This window comes from Chiloscyllium plagiosum, unplaced genomic scaffold (genome assembly GCF_037043375.1).
Source record: "Chiloscyllium plagiosum isolate Xiang-an unplaced genomic scaffold, Cpla_swu_hap1 HiC_scaffold_26, whole genome shotgun sequence".
Taxonomy (NCBI): domain Eukaryota; kingdom Metazoa; phylum Chordata; class Chondrichthyes; order Orectolobiformes; family Hemiscylliidae; genus Chiloscyllium; species Chiloscyllium plagiosum.
In genome coordinates this window covers 4271221-4290256 of record NW_028270164.1, presented here as the reverse complement: position 1 = coordinate 4290256, position 19036 = coordinate 4271221, and the positions used below count along the sequence as shown (strand labels likewise).

At 45.6% G+C, this 19036-nt stretch overlaps 1 protein-coding gene across 1 annotated transcript in view; it reads right to left on the bottom strand.

Annotated features, from left to right (window-relative positions):
• Nucleotides 1-18778, bottom strand: part of LOC122563030 (monocarboxylate transporter 1-like) — a 74349-nt gene extending 55571 nt beyond the window's left edge. Inside the window, exon 1 of the mRNA XM_043716351.2 lies at nt 18640-18778. The gene's annotated coding sequence lies outside the window, so the exon portion shown is untranslated. The remainder of the gene's footprint in view (nt 1-18639) is intronic.
• Between the last annotated feature and the right edge of the window lie 258 nt (nt 18779-19036).

Below are 19036 nucleotides of genomic sequence, written 5' to 3'. Positions count from 1 at the left end.
CCTCAGAGTGGCTCTAGAACATCCTTTTGGAAGAGGGCGATCAGCCAAAACTCATAGTCCGCGTTGGTACCAATGACTCAGGTAGGAACAGGAGTGAGGTCCTGACAGTGGATTCCGGCGAGGGAGGAAGATATTGAAAGGTAGGACTTTGAAAGTAGTAACCTCAGAATTACTCCCAGCCAGCCCCACCTGCTAGTGAGCATATAGCGAGGGAAGGCTGGGAAGGCTGGATGAGTAGAGTGAGCATTAGGTTTCTGGGGTATTGGGACTAGTTCTGGGGAAGGTGGGACCTGTATAAGCCAAGCAGTTTACACTGAGCCAGAACTGGGACATGTATCCATGCAGGTAGACTCTTTAGGGTTGTTGGGGAGGGTTTAGATTAGATCGGTGGAAGGTGGGGGATGGGAACCTGAGGGGAAATTCAGAGCAGGGAATGGGAAGTGGAAATTTAACAAATGACTGTGAAAGATAGAGGAGGCAGAGTTTAAAATATGTTGTTGGGGAGGGTTTAGATTAGATCGGTGGAAGGTGGGGGATGGGAACCTGAGGGGAAATTCAGAGCAGGGAATGGGAAGTGGAAATTTAACAAATGACTGTGAAAGATAGAGGAGGCAGAGTTTAAAATATGTAGCAGACAAAACTGGCAGTGTTTCTGGCAGCAATATCTCCAAATGTAGAATTTTCAGGCAGGATAGAGAAAGGGTCAAAAAAGTGTGTATGTGTAGCCCTATTGGTTAATACAGCACCGAAACAAAACAGGTGCAGCCATGGCAAGGGGGAGAGTTACACATGCAAAATGGGTGGGAGATTTCCAAGTACAAAATCAACAGCACAATGATAGCTGTGGACTTCATCTACCCTAACGTCAGTTGGGATACAGACAGTGTGACAGGCACAAAATCTTGAACTGCATTCAAGAGAGCTTTTTTACTCTGTACATAACAAGCCCAATGAGGGAGGGCTCACTTCCAGATTCATTTCTTAAGAAATGAAATTGAGCAAATGGATGAAATAGCAATTTGGTGACAGGGATCATCATAAAGTTAGAAGTCACACAACATCTGTTGGACCATCTGCACAAGTCAACCCCACCGCCCCGTGTCCCAACATTTCAACTCCCCCTCCCACTCTGCCGAGGACATGCAGATCCTGGGCCTCCTCCATCACCACCCGACACCTGAAGGAAGAATACCTCAACTTCCGCCTCGGGACCATTCAACCCCAGGGCATCAATGTGGACTTCACCAGTTTCCTCATTTACCCTCCCCCCACCTTACCTGAGTTCCAACCTTCCAGTTCAGCACCGTCCTCATGACTTGTCCCACCTGTCAATCTTCCTATCCGCTCCACCCTTCCCTCTGACCTATCACCTTCACCCCCACCTCCATCCACCTATTGCACTCTCAGCTACCTTACCCCAGCCCCATCCCCCTCCCATTTATCTCTCCACCCCCGAGGCTCCCAGCCTCATTCCTGATGAAGGGCATTTGCCTGAAACATCGATTTTCCTGCTCCTCGGATGCTGTCTGACCTGCTGCGCGTTTTCAGCACCACTCTAATCTTGACTCTGTTGGACTATAACCTGGTGTCATGTGACCTCTGACTTTGTCTACCCTAGTCCAACACCAGCACCTCCATCTCATAATACAGTTAGATCTAGCATCATCTTTGAAAGGGACAAATGCAGAACAGGAGCAAACATTCTAAACTAGGGCAAAGAAAGCTTTCTGGATAGTTGGGGGTGGGAAGCGGGGGAATTAGATATCCACTTTCTTTCCAGGACCCGAGTCCGCACTGTACAATCTCATTTTTAAATGAAGAGCTTACACTGAAAATGTCGACTCTCCTGCTCCTCGGATGCTGCCTGACCAGCTGTGCTTTTCCAACACCACACATTTTTGACAAATAAAGCTTTACCAAACTGAGGGGTGATTTGACAAAAATGGACTTTAGTGAAAGTCTGTGGTAAATCAGTAGGAGGCATTCAAAATGGATTCTACAGGCACAGAGTGGACATGGCCCTGGAAAGAATGGGGGTATCTAATTCCCCTGCTCCCTACCCCCCCCCCCCCCCCCCCCCCCATCTATTCAGAATCAGACAGGGCTAGAAAAAGCTGAAAAATAAAGCCTCAAAAAAATGTGAAACTTTAGGAAGCTTCAAGGACTATCGAGAAATACAGGGGTGAAGTGAAATAGAAAATTAGGAAAGCAAAGAGAGACTATGAAAAAGTGATGACTAATAAAATTGAGCAACAGTCAAAGATGTTTTATCAGGATATTAGGAGTAAGAGGATGACCAAAGAAAGGATTGAGGAGAAAGTGAGGACTGCAGATGCTGGAGATCAGAGCCAAAAATGCGTTGCTGGAAAAGCGCAGCAGGTCAGGCAGCATCCAAGGAGCAGGAGAATCAACGTTTCGGGCATAAGCCCTTCTTCAGGAATGGCTCCTGAAGAAGGGCTCATGCCCGAAACGTCGATTCTCTTGCTCCTTGGATGCTGCCTGACCTGCTGCGCTTTTCCAGCAACACATTTTCAGCAAAGAAAGGATTGGACCCACCAGAGATGGACACAGTAATTTGTATGTGGAGACAGCAGATTTGTGCACCGTTCATAATGAGTATATTGTCTCTGCCTTCAGAAGAGAGAGGGAGTTGATGCAGACATTCCCAATAAAGAGGGGGAGAGTGAAATACTCAGTAAAATAAGCACAACAAGAAGAGTCTGACTCCCATGAAGACGGATTCATTCTGAGGGCCAGATGAATTGTATCTCAGGCTGTTAAAGGAACTCATGGGAGGAAAGGCAGATTTTCTAAGGATTATTTTCCAATCCCTGCTACTTACATTATTCCAAAAGAAGGTGCAAGGGATAGGCCAAATAATGAAAGGCCAAGCAGTCTGACCTCCGTAGTGGACAAATTACTAGAATCAATACTGAATGTTAGGAGAACTGTCATTTAGAGACACACAGAATAATAGAGATAGTTAACTTTTTTTTAAGGGAAGGTTGTGTATTACTAATTTTATTGAATTAAATTAACAAGTGGTGGAGGCTCATACAATTACAACATTTAAAAGGCACCTGGGTGGCACATGAATAGGAAGGATTTAGAGGGATAGAACACAGAATGTTACAGCACAGTACAGGCTCTTCGGCACTCAATGTTGCGCCGCACAGTGAAAATAATCTGATGCCCATCTAACCTACACCATTCCGTTATTATCCCTATGTATGTCGAATGACCATTTAAATGCTCTTAATATCGGCGAGTCTACTACTATTGCAGGCTGGCCGTTCCATGCCCCACTACTTTCTGAGTAAAGAAACTACCCTGGTATCTGTCCTAAATCTGTCACCCCTCAATTTAAAGCTATGTCCCCTCGTCTTAGCCTTTAACATCCAAGGAAAAAGGCTCTCACTGTCCACCCTATCTAACCCTCTGATTATCTTATACTGGATGTGGGTTTGCTTGCTGAGCTAGAAGGTTCACTTTCAGACGTTTCATCACCATACTAGGTAACATTTTCAGTGAGCCTCCAGACGAAGGACTGCTGGTGTTTCTTGCTTTCTATTTATATTTTTGGGTTTCCTTGGGTTGATGATGTCATTTCCTGTGGTGATGTCATTTCATTTGGTGATGTCATTTCCTGTTATTTTCCTCAGGGGGTGGTAAATGGGATCCAAGTCAATCTGTTTGTTGATAGAGTTCTGGTTGGAATGCCATGCTTTCAGGAATTCTTGTGCGTGTCTCTGTTTGGCTTGTCCTAGGATGGATGTGTTGTCCCAGTCGAAGTGAAGTCCTTCCTTATCTGTGTGTAAGGATACTAGTGAAGGAGGGTTATGTCATTTTGTGACTAGTTGATATTCATGTATCCTGCTGGCTAGCTTTCTGCCTGTTTGTCCAATGTAGTGTTTGTTACAGTCTTTGCAAGGCGTTTTATAAATGACATTAGTTTTGCTTGTTGTCTCTCTAGGGTCTTTCAAGTTCATTAGCTGCTGTTTTAGTGTGTTGGTGGGTTTGTGGTCATTTCCAAAATGTCTTTGATGTAGGGGCATCATGGTAAATAAATAGAAAGCAGGAAACACCAGCAGTGCTTCAGCTGGAGGCTCACTAAAGATGTTAATTAGTATGGTGACAGAACGTCTGAAAACGAACCTTCCAGCTCAGCGAGCAAACCTACATCCAGAACCTCAACCTGAGCGACAAATCTTCTCAAAACTCGATTATCTTATAAGTCTCGATTAAGTCACCTCTCAACCTTCTTCTGTCCAATGAAAACAGACTCAGTTCCATCAGCCTTTCCTCATAAGACTGTCCTTCCATACCAGGTAACACCCTAGTAAATCTCCTCTGAACACTTTCCAAAGCTTCCACATCCTTCCTATAATGCGGTGACCAGAACTGCATGCAATACTCCAGGTGCGGCCGCACCAGTGTCTTGTACAGCTGAAGCATGACCTTGTGGTTCCAAAACTCAATTCCCCGACCAATTAATGCCAACATATCATAAGCCTTCTAAACAACCTTTTCGGTGACCTTATAGAGGTTTATAAAATTATGACAAATACGGATAGGGTGAATAGCCAAAGTCTTTTCCTTAGGATAGGGGAGTCTAAACTAGAGGGCATTGGTTTAAGTTGTGAGGGGAAAGATTTAAAAAGGACCTAAGGTGCAACTTTTTTCAGAGGGTGGTACGTGTATGGAATGAGCTGCCAGAGGAAGTGGTGGAGGCTGGTACAATTACAACATTTAAAAGGCATCTGGATGGGTATATGAATAGGAAGAGTTTGGAGGGAAACGGACCGGGTGCTGGGAAATGGGACTAGATTAGTTTAGAAAATCTGGTCAGCATGTACAAGTTAGACCAAAGGGTCTGTTTCCATGCTGTATAATTCTATGACTCTATGACTGTACAAACCTGGGTGGCAACTTTCAGGGATTTATGCACCTGGGCACCGAGATCTCTCTGTTCATCTACACTGCCAAGAATGTTACTATTAGCTCAGTACTCTGCATTCCTGTTATTTCTTCCAAAGTGACCTACCTCCACTTCTCAGCTCAGCTCTGCATCTTATCTGTGTCCCTCTGTAACTCATAACATCCTTCAGTACTATGCACAACTCTACCTTGGTTTCAGCAACAAATTTACTAACCCATCCTTGTACACTCACATCCAGATCATTTATAAAAATGACAAACAGATCCTTGTGGTACCCCACTGGTAACTGAGCTCCAGGATGAACATTTCCCATCAACCACCACCCTCTGTCTCCTTTCAGCTAATCAATGTCTGATCCAAACCACTAAATTACATTCAATACTGAAACTCCATATTTTGTGCAAAAGCCTACTGTGGGAAACCTTATCAAACACTGTACTGAAGTCCATATACACCACATCAACTGCTTTACCTTCATCCACCTGTTTTGTCACCTTCTTGAAGAACACAATAAGGTTAGTGAGGCATGACCTACCCTTCACAAAATCAAGTTGACTAATCCTAATCAAATTATTCCTTTCCAGATGATTATAAATCTTATCTCTTATAACCTTTTCCAACACCTTACCCACAACTGAAGTAAGGCTCACTGGTCTATAATGCCCAGGGTTGTCTCCACTCCCCTCCTTAAACAAGGGAATAACATTTGCTATCCTCCAGCCTTCTGGCATGACTCCTGTTGACATAAAGATCAAAGCCAAAGACTCTGCAATCTCCTCCCTGGTTTCCCAGACAATCCGAGGATAAATCCCATCCGACCCCTATTTTCAGATCTTCCAAAATTGCTTAAACCTCCTCTTTGTCAACCTCAATCCCATTTAATCTTGGAGCCTGGATCTCCATACTCTCACTAACATTGCCCTTTTCCAATGTGAATACTGACAAAAAGTATTCATTAAGAGTTTCCCCTATGTCCTCAGATTCCACAAAAAACTTTCCACTACTATCTTTGATTGGCCCTAATCTTACTCTAGTCACTCTTTTATTCCTGATTAACCTATAGCCTTAGGGTTTTCCTTGATCCTATCTGCCAACAACTCATGTAGGACCCAATGCTGGCAAATGGGACTAGATTAGGTTAGGATATCTGGTTGCTCATTCCTGATGAAGGGCTCTTGCCCAAAACGTCAATTCTTCTGCTCCTTGGATGCTGCCTGACCTAGAGTCATAGAGATGTACAGCATGGAAACAGACCCTTCGGTCCAACTCATCCATGCCGACCAGATATCCCAACCTAATCTAGTCCCACCTGCCAGCGCCCGGCCCATATCCCTCCAAACCCTTCCTATTCAAATGCCTCTTAAATGTTGCAATTGTACCAGCTCCACCACATTGTCTGGCAGCTCATTCCATACACGTACCACCCTGACCTGCTGTGCTTTTCCAGCACCACACGCTTGACTAGGACATCTGGTTGGCAGCATTAAACTGACGAGTCTGTTTCTGTGCTGAACAGTTCTATAGCTCTATAACTAGGAGGAAGTAACCAATAAGATCTATGGGGATCGTCAATTGGACGAATGGACTTTAGCAGGGACAAAGCTAGGTGGAATGAGGAAAGAGGTTCTACTGAAAGAATGTGAGCAGCTCAGTGCTAAATTAAGAAACTGAGTCAGAAAAGAAATACTCTCCAGATTACTACCTGAGCCATGAGTTAATTGGCACAGGGATCAATAATGACAAATGCATGTCTCAAAGGTTAGTGCACAAGACATAGTTTCAAATTTCTGGCCATTGCCATCAGTACTGGGAAAGAGGGAGCTGCTCTATCAGAAGGGTCCACCTGAAAAGTGCTACATGAAAATTTTAAAAATCAAAGTGTAGTGAGAGGTTTTTACCAGAAGGTGAAATGAAGGCACAGAGTATCACTGAGTTAACAGTAAAAATAGAGACAAATAGGAATGATTTGTTGATAATTACTGAGATGTGGTTACAGGGAGAGCAGGTCTAGGAGTTGAATATTCAAAGGTACGCAGTGTTTTGGAAGGATGGACAAAAAGAATGGGGTGGCGTAGCTTTGTTTTTAAAGACCGAGATCAGTACTCTCATGTAAAATGATTTTGGTACTCAAGATCAAGATGTAGAATCAGTCTGAGTCGTATTAAGAAACAGCAAGGGTAAGTGGTGTGTGTCTAATCTATAGGCCCCCTTACAGTAGTTCTATAATGAGACAGTGTATAAACCAGGAAATACTAGCGCTTGTAAGAAATAAATGATAATAATGACAGGTGACTTTAATCAGCATATGGACAGGATTAATGAAATTGGGTACAAACAATGACTGCAGATGCTGGAAACCAGATTCTGGATTAGTGGTGCTGGAAGAGCACAGCAGTTCAGGCAGCATCCGAGGAGCTTCGAAATCGACGTTTCGGGCAAAAGCCCTTCATCAGGAATAAAGGCAGAGAGCCTGGAGCGTGGAGAGATAAGCTAGAGGAGGGTGGGGGTGGGGAGAAAGTAGCATAGAGTACAATGGGTGAGTGGGGGAGGGGATGAAGGTGATAGGTCAGGGAGGAGAGGGTGGAGTGGATAGGTGGAAAAGGAGATAGGCAGGTAGGACAAGTCCGGACAAGTCATGGGGACAGTGCTGAGCTGGACGTTTAGAACTAGGGTGAGGTGGGGGAAGGGGAAATGAGGAAACTGTTGAAGTCCACATTGATGCCCTGGGGTTGAAGTGTTCCGAGGCGGAAGATGAGGCGTTCTTCCTCCAGGCGTCTGGTGGTGAGGGAGCAGCGGTGAAGGAGTCCCAGGACCTCCATGTCCTCGGCAGAGTGAGAGGGGGAGTTGAAATGTTGGGCCATGGGGCAGTGTGGTTGATTGGTGCGGGTGTCCCGGAGATGTTCTCTAAAGCGCTCTGCTAGGAGGCGCCCAGTCTCCCCAATGTAGAGGAGACCGCATCGGGAGCAATGGATACAATAAATGATATTAGTGGATGTGCAAGTAAAACTTTGATGGATGTGGAAGGCTCCTTTAGGGCCTTGGATAGAGGTGAGGGAGGAGGTGTGGGTGCAGGTTTTACAATTCCTGCGGTGGCAGAGGAAAGTGCCAGGATGGGAGGGTGGGTTGTACGGGGGCGTGGACCTGACCAGGTAGTCACGGAGGGAACGGTCTTTGCGGAAGGCAGAAAGGGGTGGGGAGGGAAATATATCCCTGGTGATGGGGTCTGTTTGGAGGTGGCGGAAATGTCGGCGGATGATTTGGTTTATGTGAAGGTTGGTAGGGTGGAAGGTGAGCACCAGGGGCGTTCTGTCCTTGTTACGGTTGGAGGGGTGCGGGATGTAGACGAGATGCGTTGGAGGGCATCTTTAACCACGTGGGAAGGGAAATTGCAGTCTCTAAAGAAGGACTCCATCTGGTGTGTTCTGTGGTGGAACTGGTCCTCCTAGAACAGTTGATCTTCTGTAATTACACCGGCACCACTCCCCACCTCTTCCTCCGCTACATTGATGACTGCATTGGCGCCACCTCGTGCTCCCGCAAGGAGGTTGAGCAATTCATCAACTTCACCAACACATTCCACCCTGACCTTAAATTTACCTGGACCATCTCTGACACCTCCCTCCCCTTCCTGGACCTCTCCATCTCCATTAATGACGACCGACTTGACACTGACATTTTTTACAAACCCACCGACTCCCACAGCTACCTGGATTACACCTCTTCCCACCCTACCTCTTGCAAAAATGCCATCCCGTATTCCCAATTCCTCTGCCTCCGCCGTATCTGCTCCCAGGAGGACCAGTTTCACCACAGAACACACCAGATGGCCTCCTTCTTTAGAGACCGCAATTTCCCTTCCCACGTGGTTAAAGATGCCCTCCAACGCATCTCGTCTACATCCCACACCACCGCCCTCAGACCCCACCCCTCCAACCGTAACAAGGACAGAACGCCCCTGGGGCTCACCTTCCACCCTACCAACCTTCGCATAAACCAAATCATCCGCCGACATTTCCGCCACCTCCAAACAGACCCCACCACCAGGGATATATTTCCCTCCCCACCCCTTTCTGCCTTCCGCAAAGACCGTTCCCTCCGTGACTACCTGGTCAGGTCCACGCCCCCCTACATCCTACCCTCCCATCCTGGCACTTTCCCCTGCCACCGCAGGAATTATAAAACCTGCGCCCACACCAATCATTTATTGTATCCGTTGCTCCCGATGCGGTCTCCTCTACATTGGGGAGACTGGGCGCCTCCTAGCAGAGCGCTTTAGGGAACTTCTCTGGGACACCCGCACCAATCAACCAAACCGCCCCGTGGCCCAACATTTCAACTCCCCCTCCCACTCTGCCGAGGACATGGAGGTCCTGGGCCTCCTTCACCGCCGCTCCCTCACCACCAGACGCCTGGAGGAAGAACGCCTCATCTTCTGCCTCGGAACACTTCAACCCCAGGGCATCAATGTGGACTTCAACAGTTTCCTCATTTCCCCTTCCCCCACCTCACCCTAGTTCTAAACTTCCAGCTCAACACTGTCCCCATGACTTGTCCGGACTTGTCCTACCTGCCTATCTCCTTTTCCACCTATCCACTCCACCCTCTCCTCCCTGACCTATCACCTTCATCCCCTCCCCCACTCACCCATTGTACTCTATGCTACTCTCTCCCCACCCCCACCCTCCTCTAGCTTATCTCTCCACGCTTCAGGCTCTCTGCCTTTATTCCTGATGAAGGGCTTTTGCCCGAAACATCGATTTTGAAGCTCCTTGGATGCTGCCTGAACCGCTGTGCTCTTCCGCACCACTAATCCAGGATTAATGAAATTGGCAAGAGTAGCCTTAAGAGAGAGTTCATACCGTACATCAGAGATTGTTTCTTGGGGCAAATAGGATAAATTTACATCTTGTATGAACAACTTGGATGCAGAGATAGAATGTACTAAAGCCAAATTTGTAGATGACACTAAAATAATTAGAAAAGTAAGTTGCAAAGAAGAAACAAGAAACGTATGAATGGATCTGGATAGGTCAGTTGCATAGTTTAAAATTTGTTTAAATGGAATTTAACGTGTATAAGTGTGAGGTTATCCATTTTGGAATAGAAAGACAACTTCTTATCGAAATGGAGAGAAACTTCAGAGTGCTTCAGTGCAGAAGGATCCATTTGTCCTGGTGAATTAATCACAGAAATCTAATGGAACATAGCACAGTACAGGTCCTTCAGCCCCCGATGTTGTGCTGGCCTTTTATCCTACTCTAAGATCAAACTAACCTACACTGACTTAATTGTACTAACTTCCATGTGCCTATCCAAGAGCCGCTTTAATGTTCAGGTACAGCAGGTAGTAAGGAAGACAAATGAAATGTTGGCATTTATTGCTAAAAGAATAGAGTATAAAAGGATGTGTTTTTGCAACTGTATAATGTTCTAATGAGACCGCATTTCGTTCCTTTCTTGAGGGTGGATGTAATTACATTGGAGACAGTTCAGAGAAGGTTCACTTGATTAATTCCAGAGATGGGGGGTTTGTCTCATGAAGAGAGATCAAACCGTTTGGGCCTTTATTTGCTGGAACTTAGAAAGAAAAAAGAGGAGATCTAATTGAGGGATATGAGATGTTAAAGGGGGATTGACAATGTAGACATGGGGGATGTTTTGTTATATGGAGCAATCTAGAATATGAGGTCATAGTTATAGAGTCAAAGAGAATCATACACTCTTTCAGAATTGAGACAGGCCCTTCGGCCCACCATGTCTATGCCAGCCAACAAACACTAAACCACATTAAACCCATTTACTTGCACTTGAACCATAACCTACTGGCATTTTAAGTGCTCATTAAGATGTTTCTCAAATGTTGCGAGATTACGTGCTTCAACCTCCCTCTCAGGCAGCTCATTCCATATTTCTACCAACCTCTGGGTGAAAAAATTATTTCTCAAAATCCTCTAAACCACTTTTTCCTCACCTTAACCAGAAGGGCTTATGCCCGAAACGTCGATTCTCCTGTTCCCTGGATGCTGCCTGACCTGCTGCGCTTTTCCAGCAACACATTTCCAGCTCTGATCTCCAGCATCTGCAGACCTCACTTTCTCCTCCAAGATCATTTGAATGGCAGGTCAGATTTGAGGGGCTGAATGGCCTCCTCTTGTTCCTGGTTCTGATGTTCTTATTTAACAAGGTACCACATGGCAGACTGCTGAGAATAAAAAAGCCAATGGTACACTTAGTAATGTAATGAGCTGGGTTCAGAATTGACTCAGTGACAGGAAACAGGGGGTTATGGTTCATGGATGTTTGTGTGAATGAACGCAGTTTCCAATGGTGTTCCACAGGACTTAGCTTCCTTCCTGTTTGTCATATACTATAGTGATTTAAACTTAAATATAGGAAGCATGAATGGGAATTTTGTAAAAAATACAAAATGAGGCAGGTCATTGATAGTGAAGAAGATGGCAGCAGGAAGATGTCAATGCTATGGTTGAGAAAGCAATGGAATTCAATCTGGAGAAATGCGAGGTGACACTGTGGGGAGGGAAGCAAAGCAAAGGAGTACACAATAAACAAGAAACTACTGAGAGGGATAGAGGAGGTGAAAGACCTTGGGGTGCAGGTTCTTTATTCATTCACAGGATGAGGGCATTACTGGCAAGGCCAACATTTAATGCCCATCCCTAATTACCCAGGGGGCAGTTAAGAGTCAGTCAATTGATGTGGGCCTGGAGTCACATGTAGGCCAGACCAGGTAACTTTTCTTCCCTAAAGGACATTATTGAACCAGATGGGTTTTTCACAAATCAGCAATAGATTTGTGACCATCATTAGTATTTTCATAGAGTGATAGAAACATTGAATCCCTACAGTGTGGAAACAGGCCATTCAGCCCAACAAATACACACTGACCCTCCGAAGAATAACCCAACCAGTCCCATTCCCCTACCTCATTATCCGATATTTACCCCTGACTAATGCACCTGAACCCTTTGGATAACATAGCATGGCCAATCCACCTGACCTGCACATCTTTGGATTCTGAAAGGAAACTGGAGCACCCGGAGGAAACACGCGCAGACACGGGGAGAATGTGCAAGCTCAGTGGTTAGCACTACTGTCTCACAGCACTGGGAATCCAAGTTCCATTCCAGCATCAGGGAGAAAGTGAGGTCTGCAGATGCTGGAGATCAAAGTTGAAACTTTATTGCTGGAACAGCACAGCAGGTCAGGCAGCATCCAGGGAACAGGAGATTCGACGTTTCGGGCACAGGCCCTTCTTCAGGCCATTCTAGCATCAGGCAACTGTCTGTGTGGGTTTCCTCCGGGTGCTCTGGTTTCCTCCCACAGTCACAAAGATGTACAGGTTAGGTGGATTGGCTATGCTGGAATTGTTGGTAGTGATCAGGGTAGGCCAGGTGAGTTAGCCATGGTAAATGTGGGGTTAAGGAATATGGTAGGGGTTGGATCTAGGTGGGATGCTTTTTGGAGGTTCGGTGTGGACTTTAACCACACTATTGGGATGGTATGATTCCTGAGGAAGGGCCTGTGCCCGAAACGTCGAATCTCCTGTTCCCTGGATGCTGCCTGACCTGCTGTGCTGTTCCAGCAATAAAGTTTCAACTTTGATCTCCAGCATCTGCAGACCTCACTTTCTCCTCAATGGTATGATTATACTCTTAATTCCAGATTTTATTGAATTTAAATTCTACTATTTGCAATGGTGGGACTTGAACTCGTTCCCCAGAACATTCCCTGGGTCTCTGGATTAACAGTTCAGCGATAATACCACTAGGCCATCAGCTAACACCTCTCCCCCCCCACCACCCCACTGCCACACTTAAGGGTAGATCAGGTGGTAAAGGAGGCATGCGGGATACTTTTCTTCATTTGGCGAGGTATTGAATTGCAGGGTGTAATGCTGGTTAGGCCACAGCTAGAGGTTTTGTGTGCAGTCTAGGTCACCACATCTCAGGAAGGATGTAATTGTCCTCAAGAGTGTACAGATTCAAAAGAAAATTGCAAGGGCTAGAACATTGCAGCTTTAAGGAGAGATTGGATAGACTAGGGTTGTGTTCCTGAGGACAGGGGAGACCAAGGCGTGACAAATTGAGGTGTAACACAATAACAAGGAGCTTGGACAGTATGGACAGTGAACAGCTGCTTCCCCTTTGCCAGGGCACACATTTAAAATGACTAGGTTAGAGAGAACATGAGAAAAGACATTTTACACAGAGGGACATTTTACACATGATGGAATTCACTGGCCAGTTTGGGGGTTGAAGCAGAATCCTTACCTCATTGAAAAGGAACCTGGATCTGTCCCTTGGGCACTGGAACCTGCAAGGCTACAGAGCAGGGGCTGGAAAGAATAGACAGCTAGTTTATTCAGCCAGCACAGGCACGATGGGCTGATTGGCCGCACTTATGCTGAACCTTTTCTGTGATTCTGAGGCTGAGAGAAGGCGAAATTTGCTCTCTCGCTCTCTCTCTCAAAGGATCATTAACCTTTGGAATTCTTTTCACCAGAGAGCAATGGGAGCCGGGCCAGTGAATTTATTTAACGCTGAGTTAGATAGATTTTTGATCAGCAAGTGAGTCAAGGGTTACGGGAGGCAGACAGGAAAGTGGAGTCGAGGTCAGAACCAGAATAACATGACCTTAATGAATAACACAACAAGTTCAAGGGGATGAATAGCCTAACCTGCCACTATTTGTTTTGACTTTATGTGTGGATAGGGTGCAATGCATATGACAGAGATATTTCAGATGAGGAGGTGCCGATGTTGGACTGGGATGGAAAAGTTATGAATCACACAATGCCAGGTTATAGTCCAACAGGTTTATTTAGAAGTACTAGCTGCATCAGGTAACAGCGCTCTGAAAGCTTGTGCATCCAAATAAACTTGTTGGACTATAACCAGGCATTGAGTGGAAGATATTTAAGGGGAAGCTAGATAAGTATAAGGAGCAGAATTACATTAATGAAAACTTTCAATGTTGTCCACAGATCTTCATCCAATGGACCAACACCCACCGACTGACCCATTGTGAAATAATCGGATGGTTATAATACTTCCAGTATAATCTCAGTGTCACAGAGCAAAACCTGATGCTGACTCTCACTGTATGCAGGAGCAACCTAGCTTTCCACGTGATCGGGACAGTGCCAACACACCCTGAAAGCAGCCTGCCAAACCTGTCACACTGTACACTTTTAAAATCATTTGAAACAAATTAAACCAAATTGATTCAAATTAAAGGTAACAGCCTTTCAGGCGCACTTCAATAAAATTTGAATGTTCAAATTACATTTACAAAATTTAAATTAAAGTGTAATTTATGTTGACTCAGGAAGCTTGTGTGAAAGACAGTTTCCCTCCCCAGCCCTGTACATGTGAATGGAAAATCATTAATCAGCTTTGTGATCAATACATGGCAGTGCATCAAAAATGAGTTGGGCTATCTCTGGTTTATTTCTTCTCTTTATCTCACTCTCTCTTCCACTCTTTTCGTTCTCACTCTCTGAACTTCTCCTTCCCCACTTTGTTGGCTCCCTCTCTGTTTCTCATTTGAAAGAGTCCTTATCAACTCTGCTTCTCCCCCACTTGCTTGGAAACATTCTATGTTGTGTCTGTGTGCCGGAGGGGTGTGTGTGTGTGAGAGGGGGAGAGAAAGAGAGAGAGAGAGAGAGAGAGAAAATATGTGTACGTCTGTGAGTGTGTATGTCTGCAGAATTCTGTCAATATGTCTGTGTTTGAGGGTGTGTCTGTGTATGTGAATATGTGTACATCTGTGTGTGTGTGTAAGTGTGTAGTGTCAGTACATCTGTGTGTATGAATGTGTCTCTGTGTGGGTGAATGCATTCACAAGTGAGTAAACAGTAGAACAGCTCAGTAAATGGGTCAGAATAAGTTTTCCAGCACCACACTCTCGGAAGGTTCAGGGAAATGGTTATAAGGAGGAGGGAGAACAGATTGAGGTTAGGAGTCCGCCCTACAGGCTTTTCACCTTTGATTAAACATAAAGTGACAGCTCTCTCCCCTTACCTCAACCTGATCCATGGAGTAGGAGTTTACAACAACACCAACAGCTTGTATTTATATAGCACCTTTAATAGAAAAATGATTCAAGGTGCTTCACAGGAAAGTAATGAAACAAGGTTTGACACAGATCCAAAGTTTTAGGCCACTCACTGTAGATTCAGTAACCAAGTCGTGTTTCAATTTAAAAGGAATGAAACAGAAAAAAGGCATAAAAACTGATAATTACCTGCCACAGTTTGCAACCTTTTCACAATTTTTATCTGATTTTGAAAGTCTGTCTCAGTCTGCTTTCTATGCTAAAGTGGAAAAACTTCTCCTCCAAGGTTATTTGAAATTTCACAAGATGGGAGTTGCAAAACAATTTCCCAAAGATCTTGCTCATTCTGCCAATCCCTATCGCAACAGTTCCCTGCTCTATCATCTCCAATGACCACGTGTCAAGACCTGCTGAAAAAATTGCAAACTCAAACTTCCCTTTGGGTTTTATGTTCCCTTTTGTACTCCTTAGACAGATCCTGCTATAAAACCTGGCACAGATTTTGTTATTTCCCTAAAACAGAGTCAACTAATAACTTTTTTTTATTTAAGCATAGAATGGGGGTGTGTCTGTTAGGCCAGCATTCACTGACACTAATACAGAGCTCAGTTGGCTGGATGACTGATTTGCAATGAAGAATGATGCCAACAGTATGGGTTCAATTTCTACACCGGCTGAGGTGACTATGAAGGACCCTCCTTCTCAACCTTTCCCCTTACCTGAGTAATGGAGACCCTCAGGTTAAACCATCAGTTGTCTCTCTGTAGAGAGAGTACCCCTTTGGTTCAATCGGATTATGGCTGTTACTACAGACCCTATTAAAATCTACAGTCAGTTGTGCTGCATGAGAATAAGGGGTGATTCTAACTAAAGATTTTATGGGACTAATTACAGATGTACTGCTCCAGGCTGGTGTCAGAAAACTCTCCATTATAAAATGCTTCCAGAATTCTGGAATTCACTCCCTCAATAAGCTGCCAAAGCCAGGGGCCAATTTAAAATTTCCAAACTGAGATTAGATGCTTTTTTCTTGGGTAAGGGAATTAGGTCCTACAAAACCAGCAATAAAACCAAGGCAGGTAAATGGTGTTAAAAAATATGCCAGTCAATTGAATGGCAGAACAGGATCGTAGGGTTGAACGGCCTCCTCCTGTTCCTATGTCTCAGTGGAATGTATATTCAGGACTTTTGGATAACAAGGAGAGTATTGGATATGGAGATTGTATGGTCAAGATAGTAGATCCACTATGATTGTAATGAATGGCAAGGCAAGCTTGAGGGGCCGAATGGCCTGCAACTGCTCCTGGGCATTATTTTCTGATGTGAGAAGGTGTGTAGTGAAGTACTGACTGCTGTCAGGATCATGACTTCCACCAGAAGGTCAGTGAGTGTTAGTGATTGGCAAACTAGCATGACCATTATTATCTGCAATCCCTCTTCACCACTGTGCTGAAAGCACGGAGCTTCCGCCTGAAAGGGAGGCTCCCTCATCTGAGCCAGCTTCGTTGATAAACTCTGCTGGACAGACATGGCTGTGTGTAGTCACAGCAAACAGCAGAATACCAATTAAACATAGATAAATTGATCCTTTCAGAGCAGGTCTCTGTACTCTGTGACAACACGTCATGTCTGGTGGGGATTTTGAAAGCTAATTGTTTCACTGGCAACCGAAGGCCAGGAGAGCTTAGCTCCTTGCTGGCTGCATGGGCTTTATTTCTGAACCTATTACATGGCAGCTGACTTTGTGTTTAATAATGAGCAGTAGGCCATCTGCAGAATACACCAACATCCAGACCCAGAGCAGCTCCAACCCAGTCACACCGTATCACAGACACATCCAGACCCAGAGCAGCTCCAACCCAGTCACACCGTATCACAGACACATCCAGACCCAGAGCAGCTCCAACCCAGTCACACCGTATCACAGACACATCCAGACCCAGAGCAGCTCCAACCCAGTCACACCGTATCACAGACACATCCAGACCCAGAGCAGCTCCAACCCAGTCACACCGTATCACAGACACATCCAGACCCAGAGCAGCTCCAACCCAGTCACACCGTATCACAGACACATCCAGACCCAGAGCAGCTCCAACCCAGTCACACCGTATCACAGACACATCCAGACCCAGAGCAGCTCCAACCCAGTCACACCGTATCACAGACACATCCAGACCCAGAGCAGCTCCAACCCAGTCACACCGTCTCACAGACACATCCAGACCCAGAGCAGCTCCAACCCAGTCACACCGTATCACATACACATCCAGACCCAGAGCCGCTCCAACCCAGTCACACCGTCTCACAGACACATCCAGACCCAGAGCAGCTCCAACCCAGTCACACCGTCTCACAGACACATCCAGACCCAGAGCAGCTCCAACCCAGTCACACCGTATCACAGACACATCCAGACCCAGAGCCGCTCCAACCCAGTCACACCGTATCACAGACACATCCAGACCCAGAGCAGCTCCAACCCAGTCACACCGTATCACAGACACATCCAGACCCAGAGCAGCTCCAACCCAGTCACACCGTATCACAGACACATCCAGACCCAGAGCAGCTCCAACCCAGTCACACCGTATCACAGAACATAGAGAGAGCTGCTTGAAATATTAAAGCCAAGGCCCATCTGTCCCCTCAGGGAGATATAAAGGATTCCATGCCATCACTATTTTGGAGTAGAAATGGAGAGTTCTCGTGTTCTGACATACATATTCCTCAATCAGTATCGCTATTTTACCCGACAGTCTGACCATGCTCATATTGCTTTTTGTAGGAGTTTTCTGTGCACAAATGGGCTTCCATCTTCCTTCCGTTACAATGGTGACTGCACTCCGAAAATCTCTTTAAAAATGTCTTGGGGTGTCCTGAAGTTGCGAAAAGAGCTACATAAATGTACATTGTTCCTCTCATTTCTCTTTATGATTGTAAATCTCGATCACACTTCGGACGAGATTCTGACTTGGAGCCAGGGCACCACTCAGAGTCATACAGCATAGAAACAGAACCTTCAGCCCAAACAGTCCGTGCTGACCATAATCCCAAACTAATCTCGTGGCACCTGCCTGCACTTGGCCCATATCCCTCCAAACTTTTTCTATTCATGTACATATTCAAATGTATTTTAAATGTCGTAACTGTACCTACAACCATCACCTGCTTACAACAACGTCCATTGACCTCTCTGCTATCTATAATCCAACAGGACCGAGATATTGTGACAATACACAGCTTTTTACAATTCTTGGTACTGTGTCTGCCAACTCCTCCCATGGCTCTGAGCCTACCCAGGGGAGGGTGGGGAGGTGTTGGGACCTGGAACTGGCCCAATAACTTCATTCTTACAAACCCCGGGAGGGGGTGCGGAACAGCACTAAGCCTCAAGTCATCACTGTAACCAGGGAGAGGTTTGGATTGCACCAGTAACAACATCTCCTGACATTTGTTTGATTACCTCACACACCCCACATCCCTGTACCTGTGAAATTGAGCTCCGAGAGATACTCAATTGACCAGTGCCCAAAACAATAGACTTAAATGTTCAAGTTTTCCTTCATTTGCAATAGATAAAAGGATGGCTAAACTATGGGTTGGATTAATGTGCAAATTACCTCCAGAGTACAGCAATCGCAGATTCCTTATCGTTCTCCTAACGGGCTTAGAACTGCCTTTAAAAACAACTCACTTCCTTCCCCAGCCTGATCCAACTTTCTACAAGAAAGTCTATTTGCTTGAGAAAACGCAGATTCATTCCAACCCACCGTCCACCAATCAGCCTGTGCTTAAACTGCAGACACTCAGTAAAATCCCACCCCCCAAGGGCAGCAGCCCATATCCCCCCACGGAGAGTCTGCTGTGGTTCACCAGTCCCGAGAGTCAGGGGAAAATAAATCAAAAATGTGTTGCAATCCTGCGGACTCGCCAAAGTTTGCGCAGGCAGCATTAACAGCACTGGGAGACACGGATTGCACTCCTGGGTGGATCTGATTCACTCCCCACACAGTTCCC